Source organism: Ranitomeya variabilis, chromosome 4 (assembly GCF_051348905.1).
Source record: "Ranitomeya variabilis isolate aRanVar5 chromosome 4, aRanVar5.hap1, whole genome shotgun sequence".
In the NCBI taxonomy this organism is placed as follows: Eukaryota; Metazoa; Chordata; class Amphibia; order Anura; family Dendrobatidae; genus Ranitomeya; species Ranitomeya variabilis.
The window spans coordinates 156,088,157-156,104,350 of NC_135235.1; positions in this window are offsets into that span (position 1 = coordinate 156,088,157).

The following is a 16,194-nucleotide window of genomic DNA, read 5'->3' on the forward strand; positions in this document are numbered from 1 at the left end:
AACCGCTGAGTTAGAGCCTTCAAACTTCAAACAAGAGCAGGATTTATTAACAGATGCATAAATCTTACAAACCAAAAAGTTTTGTTGCTCAGTTAAATTTTTATAAATTTTAAACATAAAAGTGTGGGTCAATTATTACACTGGTCAACAGCATTTTTGGTGCCAAAGATATTTCATCGAATTTAGGGTATTTTTGGGGTGCTGATTCTGAATATGTCATCAGTTTTGCCAGATTGGCTCAAGTTTTTGAGATTTTTGGTATCTTATTTATAGCACTTGTTGGTAAATGCGACGCATCATCTCATTAGTTTCTTTAATAATAATAATAATAATTTTATTTATATAGCGCCAACATATTCCGCAGCGCTTTACAACTTATAGAGGGGACTTATACAGACAACAGACATTACAGCATAACAGAAATCACAGTTCAAAACAGATACCAGGAGGAATGAGGGCCCTGCTGCTCGCAAGCTTACAATCTATGAGGAAAAGGGGAGACACAAGAGGTGGATGGTAACAATTGCTTTAGTTATTTGGACCAGCCATAGTGTAAGGCTCGGGTGTTCATGTAAAGCTGCATGAACCAGTTAACTGCCTAAGTATGTAACAGTACAGACACAGAGGCTATTAACTGCATAAAGTGTATGAGAACATGATGGAGGAACGTGATTATGTTGTTGTTTTTTATTAATAGGCCACACAGGGATAATTAGGTTAATGCGTTGAGGCGGTAGGCCAATCTGAACAAATGAGTTTTTAGTGCACGCTTAAAACTGTGGGGATTGGGGATTAATCGTATTAACCTAGGTAGTGCATTCCAAAGAATCGGCGCCGCACGTGTAAAGTCTTGGAGACGGGAGTGGGAGGTTCTGATTATTGAGGATGCTAACCTGAGGTCATTAGCAGAGCGGAGGGCACGGGTAGGTTGGTAGACTGAGACCAGAGAGGAGATGTAGGGTGGTGCTGAGCCATGGAGTGCTTTGTGGATGAGGGTAGTAGTTTTGTACTGGATTCTGGATTGGATGGGTAGCCAGTGTAATGACTGGCACAAGGTAGAGGCATCGGTGTAACGGTTGGCGAGGAATATGATCCTGGCAGCAGCATTCAGGACAGATTGGAGCGGGGAGAGTCTGGTAAAAGGTAGGCCAATTAGTAGAGAGTTACAATAGTCCAGACGAGAATGAATAAGTGAGACAGTAAGAGTTTTTGCAGAGTCGAAAGTAAGAAAAGGGCGAATTCTGGAAATGTTTTTGAGATGCAGATAAGAAGAGCGAGCCAGTGATCGGATGTGGGGGGTGAATGAAAGCTCGGAATCAAGGATGACTCCAAGGCAGCGGGCATGTTGCTTTGGAGTAATGGTGGAACCGCACACAGAGATGGCAATGTCGGGCAAAGGTAGGTTTGTAGAGGGAGAGAACACGAGGAGTTCAGTTTTTGACAAGTTCAGTTTCAGATAGAGGGAGGACATGATGTTAGAGACAGCGGTAAGACAATCACTGGTGTTTTCTAAAAAGGTCGGCGTGATAACAGGAGAAGAGGTATATAATTGGGTGTCGTCAGCATAGAGATGGTACTGGAAACCAAATCTACTGATTGTTTGTCCAATAGGGGCAGTATACAAAGAGCAGAGGAGGGGGCCTAGGACTGATCCTTGAGGAACCCCAACAGTAAGGGGAAGGTGAGAGGAGGAGGAACCAGCAAAACAAACAGTGAAGGATCGGCCAGAGAGATAGGAGTATCTCAATTCGCAGACACGGTGTTTCGGGCTGTTGGCCCTCGTTAGGCTTTTATCCTAAGTCATATTGCACGACTCGTTAAAGGGTTGATTGTGACTTGTAGGATCGCTACTTCCAATAGGTGGCGCTATAGAGTAAAGTCCTCTTTTTCTCAGAAGAGGCAATTTGCATATTTAAATTCACAGAGGAGCATTGCACGGCGAATAAGCCTCCTTACCTTGACAAGCCAGAGATGGTATGTCACTCTCCATAAGGAGAAACGTTACCCCTTAGACCCCACTCCAGAGCCTCTCACCTAGCCAAATCAGTTCTCATGCTTCGCACTGACGAGGGCCAACAGCCCGAAACACCGTGTCTGCGAATTGAGATACTGATTTGGCTTTTATCCTAAGTCATATTGCACGACTCGTTAAAGGGTTGATTGTGACTTGTAGGATCGCTACTTCCAACAGGTGGCGCTATAGAGTTAAGTCCTCTTTTTCTCAGAAGAGGCAATTTGCATATTTAAATTCACAGAGGAGCATTGCACGGCGAATAAGCCTCCTTACCTTGACAAGCCAGAGATGGTATGTCACTCTCCATAAGGAGAAACGTTACCCCTTAGACCTTTCTTTGGATTAGTACTTGAACTGAGCAGTTCTCAATATAGTTTTGTGTTAATTAGTGTTCTAAAAGTTTGTTCATAGCTTGATTTTTGCACTAACTTTATGTTGTTGTCTGTTTTCCAGTGAAAAGCATGAACTCATCAAGAAGAAGTTGTCTTAACGATCCAGACTCATTCTGTTACATTTGTGGTGAATACACACTGCCAAAACATAGAAGAAACATAACAGACTTCGTAAAAAAAGTGTATTTTGCCTATTTTGGGGTTATGCTTGGGGACCAAGACAAGTTTTGGGCACCACACATAGTGTGCAAAGCATGTATCGAATTATTACGAAAATGGAGCAAAGGACAAAGAAAAAGCTTCAAATTTGGTGTTCCAATGGTGTGGAGAGAGCCAAAAAATCATCATGATGACTGTTATTTATGGTAAACACAGGTACAGGCACATCTTCACAATGAGGGACAGGCCTTCTTGCAGATTCCATGTTACTCCCATTTTCGTTTCTTATGCTTATTGAATCCTTGCACTTGCACTGCACAGAAATAACAGTCATCATGATGATTTTTTGAAAACAAAAGATATCCAGCAATTGTATCAGCTCAATCATGGCAGCGATCGGAGAGGTCTGGCCAGAAGTCGTTTTCACAGAAGAATTGGTGCCAAAAACCAGGCCTTTCACATGGAAACAAAACCAAGCATGTTAACTATGCACAAAAATATAGGTGCAGGGTTGCAGAAACATGGCAGCACATGCTCTTGGCTAATATTAAAATTTTGGTTACATGGCCAGAAAACTCCCCAGATCTCGACCCAATTAAGAACCTGAAGTCAATCTTCAAAAAGCAAGTGGACAAACAAAAACACATAAATTGTAATAATCTTCAAGCAATGATTAAACAATAATAGGCTGTCATCATTTGTACAATAAGCTGTTATCCAGCTGCCAGGGTGAACGGCGGAACTCCAGAAAAATAAGGGTCAATGGTAAATATTGAGTCTTTACATAAACTTGATGCATTTGTCAGTATAAGTTTAACCCCTTATTGACAGAGCCAATTTGGTACTTAATGACCGAGCCAATTTTTACAATTCTGACCAGTGTCACTTTAAGAGGTTATAACTCTGGAACGCTTTATCGGATCCCGCTGATTCTGAGATTGTTTTTTCGTGACATATTGTACTTCAAGTTAGTGGTAACATTTCTTCGATATTACTTGCGATTATTTATGAAAAAAATGGAAATATGGCGAAAATTTTTAAAATTTTGCAATTTTCAAACTTTGTATTTTTATGCCCTTAAATCAGAGAGATGTGTCACAAAAAATAGTTAATAAATAACATTTCCCACATGTCTACTTTACATCAGCACAATTTTGGAAACAATTTTTTTTTGTTAGGGAGTTATAAGGGTTAAAATTTGACCAGCAATTTCTCATTTTTACAACACCATGTTTTTTTTAGGGACCACATCACCTTTGAAGTCATTTTGAGGGGTCTATATGATAGAAAATAACCAAGTGTGACACCATTCTAAAAACTACACCCCTCAAGCTGCTCAAAACCACATTCAAGAGGTTTATTAACCCTTTACGTACTTCACAGGAACTGAAACAATGTGGAAGAAAAAAATGAACATTTAACTTTTTTTTGCAAACATTTTACTTCAGAACCATTTTTTTTAATTTTCACAAGTGTAAAAACAGAAATTTAACCACAAATTTTGTTGTGCAATTTTTCCTGAGTACGCTGATACCCCATATGTGGAGGTAAACCACTGTTTGGGCGCACCGCAGAGCTTGGAAGTGAAGGAGCACCGTTTGACTGTTTCAATGCAGAATTGGCTGGAATTGAGATCAGACGCCATGTCGCGTTTGGAGAGCCCCTAATGTGCCTAAACAGTGGAAACCCCCCACAAGTGCTACCATTTTGGAAACTAGACCCCTTAAGGAACTTATCTAGATGTGTGGTGAGCACTTTGAACCCCCAAGTGCTTCACAGAAGTTTATAACGTAGAGCCGTGAAAATAAAAAATCGCATTTTTTCTACAAAAATGATTTTTTGCCCCCAAATTTTTATTTTTACAAGGGTAACAGGAGAAATTAGACCACAAAAGTTGTTGTGCAATTTCTTCTGAGTACGTCGATACCCCATATGTGGGGGTAAACCACTGTTTGGGCGCACCGCAGAGCTTGGAAGAGAAGGAGTGTCGTTTTACTTTTTCAATGTAGAATTGGCTGGAATTGAGATCGGATGCCATGTCATGTTTGGAGAGCCGCTGATGTGCCTAAACAGTGGAGACCCCCCACAAATGACACCATTTTGGAAACTAGACCCCTTAAGGAACTTATCTAGATGTGTGGTGAGCACTTTAAACCCCAAAGTGCTTCACAGAAGTTTATAACGTAGAGCCGTGAAAATAAAAAAATCGCATTTTTTCTACAAAAATGATCTTTTTGCCTCCAAATTTTTATTTTACCAAGGGTAACAGGAGAAAATGGACCCCAGAAGTTGTACAATTTGTCTTGAGTACGCCGACACCCCATATGTGGGGGTAAACCACTGTTTGGGTGCATGGCTGAGCTCGGAAGCAAAGGAGCGCCATTTGACTTTTCAATGCAAAATTGACTGGAATTGAGATCGGACGCCATGTCGCGTTTGGAGAGCCCCTGATGTGCCTAAACAGTAGAAACCCCCCAAAAGTGACCCCATTTTGGAAACTAGACCCCCCATGGAACTTATCTAGATGTGTAGTGAGAACTTTGAATGCCCAAGTGCATCACAGAAGTTTATAATGCAGAGTCGTGAAAATAAAAAATATTTTTTTTTAACAATAAAGATTTTTTAGCCCCCAAGTTTTTATTTTCACAAGGGTAACAAGAGAAATTGGACCCCAAAAGTTGTTGTCCAATTTGTCCTGAGTATGCTGGTACCCCATATGTGGGGGTAAACCACTGTTTGGGCGCACGGCAGAGCTCGGAAGGGAAGGAGCGCCATTTTGGAATGCAGACTTTGATAGAATTGTCTGCGGGCGTTATGTTGCGTTTGCAGACCCCTAATGTACCTAAACAGTAGAAACCCTTAACAAGTGACCCCATTTTGGAAAATAGACCCCCCCAAGGAACTTATCTAGATATGTGGTGAGAACTTTGAATGCCCAAGTGCTTCACAGAAGTTTATAATGCAGAGTAGTGAAAATAAAAAATATTTTTTTTTCCCACAAAAAAGATTTTTTTAGCCCCCAAATTTTTATTTTCACAAGGGTAACAAGAGAAATTGGACCCAAAAAGTTGTTGTCCAATTTGTCCTGAGTATGCTGGTACCCAATATGTGGGGGTAAACCACTGTTTAGGCACACGGCAGAGCTCGGAAGGGAAGGAGCGCCATTTTGAAATGCAGGCTTTGATAGAATGTTCTGCGGGCGTTATGTTGCGTTTGCAGAGCCACTGATGTACCTGAACAGTAGAAACCCCCCACAAGTGACCCCATTTTGAAAACTAGACCCCCAAAGGAACTTATCTAGATATGTGGTGAGAACTTTGAATGCCCAAGTGCTTCACAGAAGTTTATAATGCAGAGTAGTGAAAATAGAAAATATTTTTTTTTAACAATAAAGATTTTTTAGCCCCCAAGTTTTTATTTTCACAAGGGTAACAAGAGAAATTGGATGCCAATATTTGTTCTCCAATTTGTCCTGAGTATGCTGATGCCCCATATGTGGGGGTAAACCACTGTTTGGGCGCACGGCAGAGCTCAGAAGGGAGGGAGCGCCATTTGACTTTTTTAGCGCAAAATTGGCTGTCGTGTTTGGAGACCCCCTGATGTACCTAAACAGTGGAAACCCCCAAATTATAACTCCAACCCTAACTCCAACACACCCCTAACCCTAATCTTAACCCGATCCATAATCCTAATCACAACCCTAACGATAATCACAACCCTAACCCCAAAACAGCCCTAATCTCAACCCTAACCATAACCCTAATCAAAACCCTAAATCCAACACACCCCTAACCCTAATCCCAAACGTAACCCTAATCCCAACCCTAATCCCAAACGTAACCCTAATCCCAACCCTAATCAATCCAAACCCTAATCCCAACTCTAACCCTAACTTTAGCCCCAACCCAAACCCTAACTTTAGCCCCAACCCTAACCATAACTTTAGCCCCGTCGTCACAAAAAAGTTCAATGTAACCTTTTTTTGGTACGTCGCGTCCGCCATTTCCGCGCATGCGTGGCCGTAACTCTGCCCCCTCCTCCCCAGGACATAGACTGGGCAGCGGATGCGTTGAAAAACTGCATCCGCTGCCCACGTTGTGCACAATTTTCACAACGTGCGTTGGTACGTCGGGCCGACGCATTGCGACTGCCCTGTACCGACACAAGTGTGAAAGAAGCCTAAGGCTACTTTCACACTAGCGTCGTACTCGGCCCATCGCAGTGTGTCGGGCCAACGTACCGATGCTAGCGTTGTAAGCGCCACACAACGGGTGCAGCGGATGCTGTTTTTTCAACGCATCCGCTGCCCCATTGTGAGGTGCGGGGAGGCGGGGGCGGAGTTCCAGCCGCGCATGCACGGTCGGAAATGGCGGACATGTCGCACAAAAGTTACATGTAGCTTTTTTTGTGCCGACGGTCCGCCAAAGCACGACGCATCCGTCGCACGATGGATGCGACATGTGGCAATCCGTCGCAATGCGTCGCTAATGCAAGCCAATGGAGAAAAAACGCATCCTGCAAGCACTTTTGCAGGATGCGTGTTTTCTCCAACGACGCATTGCGACGGAAGCCAAAAAACGCTAGTGTGAAAGTAGCCTAACCCTAACCCTAGCCCTAACCCTAACCCTAAATTTAGCCCCAACCCTAACTCTAACCCTAACCCTAACTCTAACCCTAACCCTAACCTTAACTCTAACCCTAGCCCTAACCCTAACCCTAACTCTAACCCTAACCCTAACCCTAGCCCTAACCCTAACCCTAACTCTAACCCTAACCCTAACTCTAACCCTAGCCCTAACCCTAACTCTAACCCTAACCCTAACCCTAACCCTAATTTTAGCCCCAACTCGTCTCTCCTGCCGGCCGGCAGATGGCAGCAGATGGCGGGCGCACTGCGCATGCGCCCGCCATTTTCTTTCCCGACGAAGAAGCCGGCCGGCAAGAGGAGACACAGGAGGACCCAGGGACACCGGGTGAGTATTATAGGGTCCCCGAATCCCCCTATTTCTCTGTCCTCTGATGTGCGATCACATCAGAGGACAGAGAATTACAGATCGCTTTTTTTTTTTTTTTTTGCGGTCGCCGGTAAACTGTTAATTACCGGCGATCGCAAAACAGGGGTCGGTGCAAACCGACCCCGATCATGTTCTTTGGGGTCTCGGCTACCCCCGGCAGCCGAGACCCCAAAGATCTTCCGGGTGCCGGGCGGCGAGCGTACTGCGCGTGCGCCCGCCATTTTTTCCCGGAAAAAAGATGGCGGCGCCCATCGGGAGCCACGAGGAGCACCGGGGGAGATAGGTGAGTATTGGGGGGGCTATCGGGGGCCATCGGGGACCCTATTTCCCTGTCTTCCGATGTGCGATCACATCGGAGGACAGAGAAATTAAAAGGCAAATCGCGTTTTTTTTTTTTTTTGTTGCGACCGCCGGTAAACAGTTAATTACCGGCGATTGCAACTCGGGGGTCGGTAAAAACCCCCCGAATCATGTTCTCTGGGGTCTCGGCTACCCTCGGCAACCGAGACCCCAGAGAAAATCCGACTCTGGGGGGCGCTATTCACTTTTTCCACAGGGTTTAAGTACCCTTAGCGGCCGCCGTTAAAAGGCGTATCGGCGGTCGTTAAGGGGTTAAAAAATGATGAATTGCTGATAATTGTACTTCAGCAATCAAAGAAACATGTGACTAAAACTCCAGACCAGACTGTATGTTGTTCTTGTTACACTGAGGAGACTGCATGGCCTAAAGGTGCTACCTCCAGCATCTCCAAGCTTGTCTTGAATATAGCACATCTGGCAGGTAATTGGTTGGCAATTCCAAAGGAAGCTGCCAGCTGCAGATCTTGATTATTTTCTCAAGTGCATTTAGTGTGGCAGAACATTCCTCAGGCAGTCCTCATTGTTAGCAGCTGAGGCTGTAAGAGCTATCATTTCTGTGTTTGGAGCCCACATTCGGTATTGGATAAATCTGGATGTTTTGAAAAATATATTTCCATTTTTCCATCAAATGCACATCATTGACATGTCTGTCCATCCTGTGAAGTCCATAAGTTCATAACTTCATGACTTTTCCTATTTGGGGCTGCAATTTCAGTTTAAATGTAGAGGAACATGAAAAACACCAAAAAAGGAAAAACTCAGAGATGCTTACCTGTCTAAATGGGCCTCAATACAAATGCACAAGCAGGGTGCAGCGGACCCAAATAAAAATAGCAAATGCACAGGTGCAATACCTAATGAAACAGCCAGCCTTCAATCAGGGATTGGCCGTGTGGTACACCAATGCACTAAGATACATAATCTGTATGTGGCGTGTTCACACAGGGAATGCGGAGCATCTGGTTTTCAGCCTATTAATGACGCCCTATGGTGGGCTGCCCAGTGCTAACTATAATGCATCCTGTGTGAACAGAGGAGTGTACAGAACCATTTGGGCCCAACTGCACCCTGCAAAAAATACAATGTGCAAGACAAAACATATAGAGGAATATGGAAATATGTAGAGGAATATGTATATATATAGAATGTAAGTCCTCAAGGACAGGATCCTCTCCCCTCTGTACCAGTCTGTTATTGTAAATTTGTTTACTGTAAACGATATCTATAACTCTGTACGTAACCCCTTTCTTATGTACAGCACCATGGAATTAATGGTGCTATGTAAATAATAATAATAAAATAAATATATATATATATATATATATATATATATACACTCAGCATGTCAGTTCTGATAAAGTGACAAGTGAATGCCGGTGCATATTTACAGTGGGTGGTCCAATTGTTGTTAAATAGATTTGTTGCTCTCCCTGTCAATTGATAAATTATAAAGTAATTCCCCCTCCTTCATGTCAGTGCCTGTTATTTTGGGATTTTTGGTAGGACTCCACTTTGAAGAATACATGCAAAAGCAATATTTCTGACTTTTCTTCTGCTTTCATATAGAATGTACTAAAATCCTTAGCAGCATGATTTCCCCAGAACTCCTGTAAATCTTTTGAGAATTATGTTTACCTCACACCTGTAAGCCCTTAATGGCCTGGAGGTTTCATTTTTTATGTTTCAATTCAGGGCTGTTCTTAAGTTTTTTTAAACATTTTCATTCTTTTGGTGGTGGAATTTAACATCACTTTCTTTGCGTTGAAGTTGGGGATTTACAAAAAACTATGAGCTTGCAGTTATCTTCTTTCCCTACTTTGTTGATAGCTATGGCACATTTAATTTAATTTCCACAGTGCTTTACAGCCATCAGCATCATTATCCCCATTGTGACTCACAATAAAAATCCCCAGTTTGTCTTCAAATTGTGGAAGGAATCCAGAGAACCCAAAGAAAAATCCGCGCAAACACAGGGAGAAAATACAGCCTCCTTGCAGATGTTGTGCTTGGTGGGATTTGACATATATTTATTTTTTAATTAGTGTAAGTGCTTTTGCACTTGGCAGGGCATTTTGTGTAGCCACACGCTGTTCCTGTAGAATGTCAATGAGAAGAATCCAATATGTAAACTTCTATCTGTGGGGATATGTTGCCACCGTCTGTTCACTTTGTCTAACTACATCAAAGCCGCCTTAAAGAAAAAGGTTTATGCTTAGATTTTGTCTTTCATTTTTCAAATTCTATAAATTTGGATATGACTTTTTTTATGCACAGCATTGGGCTGGAGCACCTTGGGCCCACCAGAGAAAAACATTCTTGGGGCCCACTATGTAGCTACACAGAAATAAATACAAGACCACTTCAGACTCACCCGGAAGAAGGCACTGAGCCAAAAACGCAAGTTGGGGCAGCTGGCACCACAGCTCACAGGTAACACCCGGCACTGATTCACTTTATTTTTATTTTTTTTATTTTGCTCAATACATTCTCCTAACTCTGTATACAGCTTTGTTAGATCGTTCCTACCTCTTTGCGTACTCTTCGGCCTTGATACACAGAGTGTCCATGATTTTATCTCTTTGCACAATGCACTTTTGAGCAATTTACAATTTACTTACCCTGCCTAGTTGTCGCCGGTTTCTCTTGTGGTTCCATTTTTCTTGGCTTACTATTGTCATCATCCTACTACCTGATTCTATATATACAACTGTATCAATAATGCTTTTCAATAAAGATTTACACCTTTTAGCATTTGGTTCTTTTGGTGCTTCTTTCTCTTGATATGATTCAGGGATTGTTGCCTGGTAGAACCTGCAGCAACATTTCGGTGTCTGCCTCTTGCTCCACTTCCTAAGTTCTGCTCCACAGAATTTTATAAGTAGTAACTGCCATCTCCTATGGTAGTAATGGAAAATTTGTCTTCACTTTAGACATATTTTAAGTTTGAATTGGAAGTGGGTTAGATCGTTCATGGAGGAAAAAGTAGCAGATTTCTTTAATAAAGACCATGGTTAATCTTTAACTCCTTTACCCCTGAGCCTGACCCTACCTGACCAGGCCAAATTTTACAATTCTGACCACTGTCATTTTATGAGGTAACAACTCTGGAATGGTTCAAGGTATCCCGGGGATTCTGAGATTGATTTTCGTGACACGTTGTACTTCATGTTAGTGAAACTTTGAATTTTTATGTCCTTAAACCAGATAGTTATATCACACAAAATAGTTAATAAATAACATTTACTACATGTCTACCATATATAAGCATTAGTGATGAGCGAATATACTCGCTACTTGAGATTTCCCGAGGACGCTCGGGGGTCCTCCGAGTATTTTTTAGTGCTCGGAGATTTAGTTCCTATTGCCACAGCTGAAAGTTTTACATCCGTTAGTCAGCATAAGTACATGTGGGGATTGCCTGGTTGCTAGGGAACCCCCACATGTACTTATGCTGGCTAACAGATGTAAATCATTCAGCTGCGGCAATAAGAACTAAATCTCTGAGCACTAAAAAATACTCGGAGGACACCCAAGCGTGCTCGGGAAATCTCGAGTAACGAGCATATTCGCTCATCACTAATAAGCATAATTTTTTAAACATAATTTTTTTTTGTTAGGAAGTTAGAAGGGTTAAAATTTGATTTATTTATCAGTTTTCCAGCAAAATTTACAAAACCAATTTTTGTAGGGACCTCATCACATTTGAAGCAATTTTGAGGGGCCTATATGATAGCAATTGTCCCAAAGTGACACAATTTAAAAAAATACATACCTCAAAGAGCTCAAAATCATATTTCACCCCTTAACCCCAGGAGCTTTTTTCAGTTTTCCGTTTTTCATTCCCCTCCTTCCTTTTTATTTTTACATCAATATGGCCATATGAGGGCTTATTTTTTGCGGGACAAGTTGTACTTTTGAACAATACCATTGGTTTTACCATGTCATGTACTAGAAAACGGGAAAAAAATTCTAAGTGCAGTGAAATTGCAAAAAAAGTGCAATCCCACACTTGTTTTTTGTTTGGCTTTTTTGCTAGGTTCACTAAATGCTAAAACTGACCTGTCACTATGATTCTCCAGGTCATTACGAGTTCATAGACACCAAACATGACTAGGTTATTTTTTTATCTAAGTGGTGAAAAAAAATTCCAAACTTTGCTAAAAAAAAAAATTGCGCAATTTACCGATACCCTTAACGTCTCCATTTATCGTTATCTGGGGTTGGGTGAGGGCTTATTTTATTGCATGCCGAGCTGATGTTTTATAATAATACCATTTTGGTGCAGACACATTCTTTTGATCGCCCATTATTGCATTTTAATTTTTATAGCTGCAGCAAGTACAAGACCTTCCTAGAAGGACCAATGAGAGGCTGCCACAGAGCCTGAGCACCTTCAGGACCTTCCTGGAAAACCAATGGACTTTGCTGCAGTATCCAAGCATGTGACCCTTGATCTCCAATAAGAGATCTTACCCTGGGCATGCTCAGAAGGAGAAAAGCAGGACTTAGTCCCAAAAGCGTCTGCTCGCCGCTGCCCAACACTGGCTTCAATGGCAGAAGCTGGAAAAGCAGCAGTAACCCTTTGTACAGAGTCAGACTGAGCGAGACGCTGGGACCGCCGTCTCCGCTGAGCAGGCACCACTGCGGCAGAAGAAGAATGGGAGACTGCAGCGGAGATGGCCCAAGATTCCCCCTGTGCAGAGGCGGGAACTCGACCCCTAACATCAGGTTAATCCTTTTTTATTGATAGATTGGTCGATTCTGAACGCGGCGATACCAAATATGTCTATGATGTTGATTTTTTTTTTAATAGGTGAAAGAGTAGTGATTTGAACTTTTATAGTTTTTTTTTTATTTTTTTCATATTTTTAAAAACATTTTTTTTACTTTTGGAATGCTTCAATAGCCTCCATGGGAGGCTAGAAGCTGCTACAACTTGATCGGCTCTGCCACAACTTGATCGGCTCTGCTACATAGAGGCGATGCTAAGATAGCCTCTGTGTAGTAGAATTACAGCCTTGCTATGAGTGCCGACCACTGGGTGGTGCTCATAGCAATCTGGCATCAACAACCAAAGAGGTCTCAAGAAAACCTCTGGTTGTCATGCCGATGCACCGACGGGGGTCACCGGTGCGTGCATTTCCGGCCGGATGGCCGGAAGCGCTTGTTAAATGCTGCTGTCAGAGTTTGACAGCGGCATTTAACTAGTTAATAGACATGAGTGGATCGCAATTCCACCCGCGCCTATTGCGGGCACATGTCAGCAGTACAATACAGCTGACATGTCCCGACTTTGATGTGGGCTCACTGCTGGAGCCCACATCAGAGCAGGGGTACTGCCATCAGACGTACTATTCTGTCCAATGTCAGAAAGGTGTTAATAAGAATATTATCCCAGTAGGTAATTCACAGGAATTAAAGCAACATGGAACAAAAAAAATGAAATTTTACTTTTTCCCACAAAAATGTTGATTTAGCCTCAAATTTTAAATTTTCACAAGGGTAAGGGATGAAAATAAACCCTATAATTTGTTGTGCAATTTCTCATGAGTATGGTAATACCATATATATGGTGAAAAATGACTGTTTGGGGGCTCGGCAGGTCTCAAAAGGGAAGCAGCACCATTTGACTTTTTGAATGCAAAATTGTCTGGAATCGATAGCAGACTCCATGTTGTGTTTTCAGAGCCCCCGTTGTGCATAAACAGTGACAAACCCTCACAAGGATCTCCATTTTATAAACTATACTGCTCAAGAAACTTGTCTAGAAATGTGGTTAGCACCTTGAACCCACAGGTTCTTCACAGAATTTGGGGCCAATTTCCATGGCCCCTTACCAGTCTGAGAATACCAGGCAGACCCTTGCAGTCTGCTTCAGCTTGGCTGGTTGTAAGGGTATTTGCACACAATGCAGATTTGCCTGTGGAATTTTCTGTGCAGATTCTTCCTCCCTAGCCAGAAAACGCAGGTGCCGATTTGATGCATTTTTGATGCGTTTTTTTATGCAGATTTGTATGCGTTTTTGAAAGCTAGATAAAGATCTGTTATTGAACAAAAAAAAAGAATTGGGATGTCATTTGTGGTCCAACCTCCTCTTTAACATTTGTCCAACCCACACTCCATTATACACACAGATAGATAGACAGATAGATAGATATATCTATAGATGCTTCTATAGATAGATTTAGATAGACAGATACATAGATAGATAGATAGATAGCTCTATCTATATATAGATATATCTATCTATCAATCTATAGATATATCTATCTATAGATCTATCTATCGCTATATCTATCTATCTATAGATAGATCTATCTTTCTATAGATCTATGTATCTATAGATCTAGCTATCTATCTATAGATATATCTATCTATCGATAGATATATCTGTCTATCGTTAGATATATCTGCAGCGCCCCAGAGTCCTGGTCGTTGCAGTAATGTCGCTCTGCCACTAAGGGGATTGATGTTACGTTTGATTGCACTAAAGGAGTTCACCTGACCAGGTATCACAGACACACAATACACTTCACACTCCGGCCACCAGGGGGGGTGGTTCTATCTATTAGGCCACTCCTCATACTCTGGTAAAACTGAGGGTTGGACAGGAAGTTAGAGAAAAAGTAGCCTGGGAGAGCTCGAGAGACCTGTCAGGGGTGAGATCCTGACAGCAGCCTAGGACAGACAGAACGTTACGGAGCCGTGCTTGAGTCTATAGCGGCAGACTCCTAAGAAAGGACATGAAGTGGAGTATATTGCGGAGAAGTGAGAAGCGAGATCACAGCACAAAGGAGATAGAACCAGAAGGAGTCGTGCCCTTAAGACCGTGGCAACATCCTTCTGAGGCGCGTAACCAGTGGCCGGAGCACCGAGGAAGTAAGGGACTCTACGTATTACTTCAAACAGCGGCAGGACAGTTAACTATAGGTTGGCTGTCTCACCCAAGTCACCTAACAAAGACAAAGGAGGCAATTGTGGGAGAGGGGCGTCTCTAGGGTCCCAGAATAACTCCAGGCCTACCCCGTCATACGGGTGCGTCCTAGCCATATCATCTGGGGGACGGAGAGAGAGAACATCAGAACAGATACAACAGTTGTGAGGACTATCCCGTGGTGCTCAGCAGGGAGATACTACAACACACAGGCGCTAGAAGGTAGGCACTGATTTCCATCTGCAAAGGGAACTCTGGATGTGCCTTCGGACCGGTCCGGTCTCAGCCAGCCCTGTTAGCAGTGCTCTGGATTGCGGATCCTGAAGCCTTCAGTAAAGAGGTAAAGAGACTGCAACCCTGTGTCCTCGTCAAAGGGGGAGACACAACATGCGCAGTACTAGTACGGCGCATGTCATGAAGGGTTTAACTAATGTGAGAGAAGCATTCAGTTGCTGAGAGGTTACCATGGGCTCCTTTGCGATGTCCCAGACTATTATATGACTTTCTCTCGCAGTGACCTTTGTTGGTTGACCATTCTGGGGAAGGTTAATAATGGTCTAGTCTCCAATCTTACTGTGGATTGGTGGAGTCCTGTTTAGCTTCGGTTTTCTATCCTTTACAGCCTGATAAGCATCAAAAACTATTCTTCTGTGGTCCTCAGTTATTACACTCTAGGTTATTGTTTACAGAATTTTTAGTGATAATGCTTTCTAAAACAATAATTGATCATATTGTTGCATTTCGCTGTAAAAAACCCCTTAGTATTGTTTCAGCAAATCTCAGTGTTTTTCATTTCTTTTCTGCATGGGATTTTCACTCAGTCTTCATAACAGAATTCATTCTGATGTGCATACACTGGCGAGTTTCAGTATTTTGTATGTGTACATTTGGTGATATACAGTTGCCCCATATGGCTTATCCTCCTTTTCTCCTGTGAGAACTCAGATATCACGTCTGTGAACTACTTATAAGAATAGTATTGTGGCAAAACTAGGAAATCCAATAGAAACAATTGACTCTGGGATTATCCATGGCTATTAATAGAGGGCACTTCCTGGATTAGTGCCGTTATCTGTGAATGAAATAGTGAAAACAATGTTCAAACTTTGCCAGTACTGGATGGGTTAAGAAATCTTCTCTCTGATCCTGTGACGCATTTTCTTCTGCATCATCTTTTGGTTTTACCAACACTTAATCACATTACGCTCAGTGGCTTTTACTTCCTTTATGTTTTGGCTAAAAAGAAAAACAGTAGCTAAGTGTCTGTATGAGGCTATGTAATGTAGCTTCAGAATAATGGTTTTATTGTTATTTGTGCTG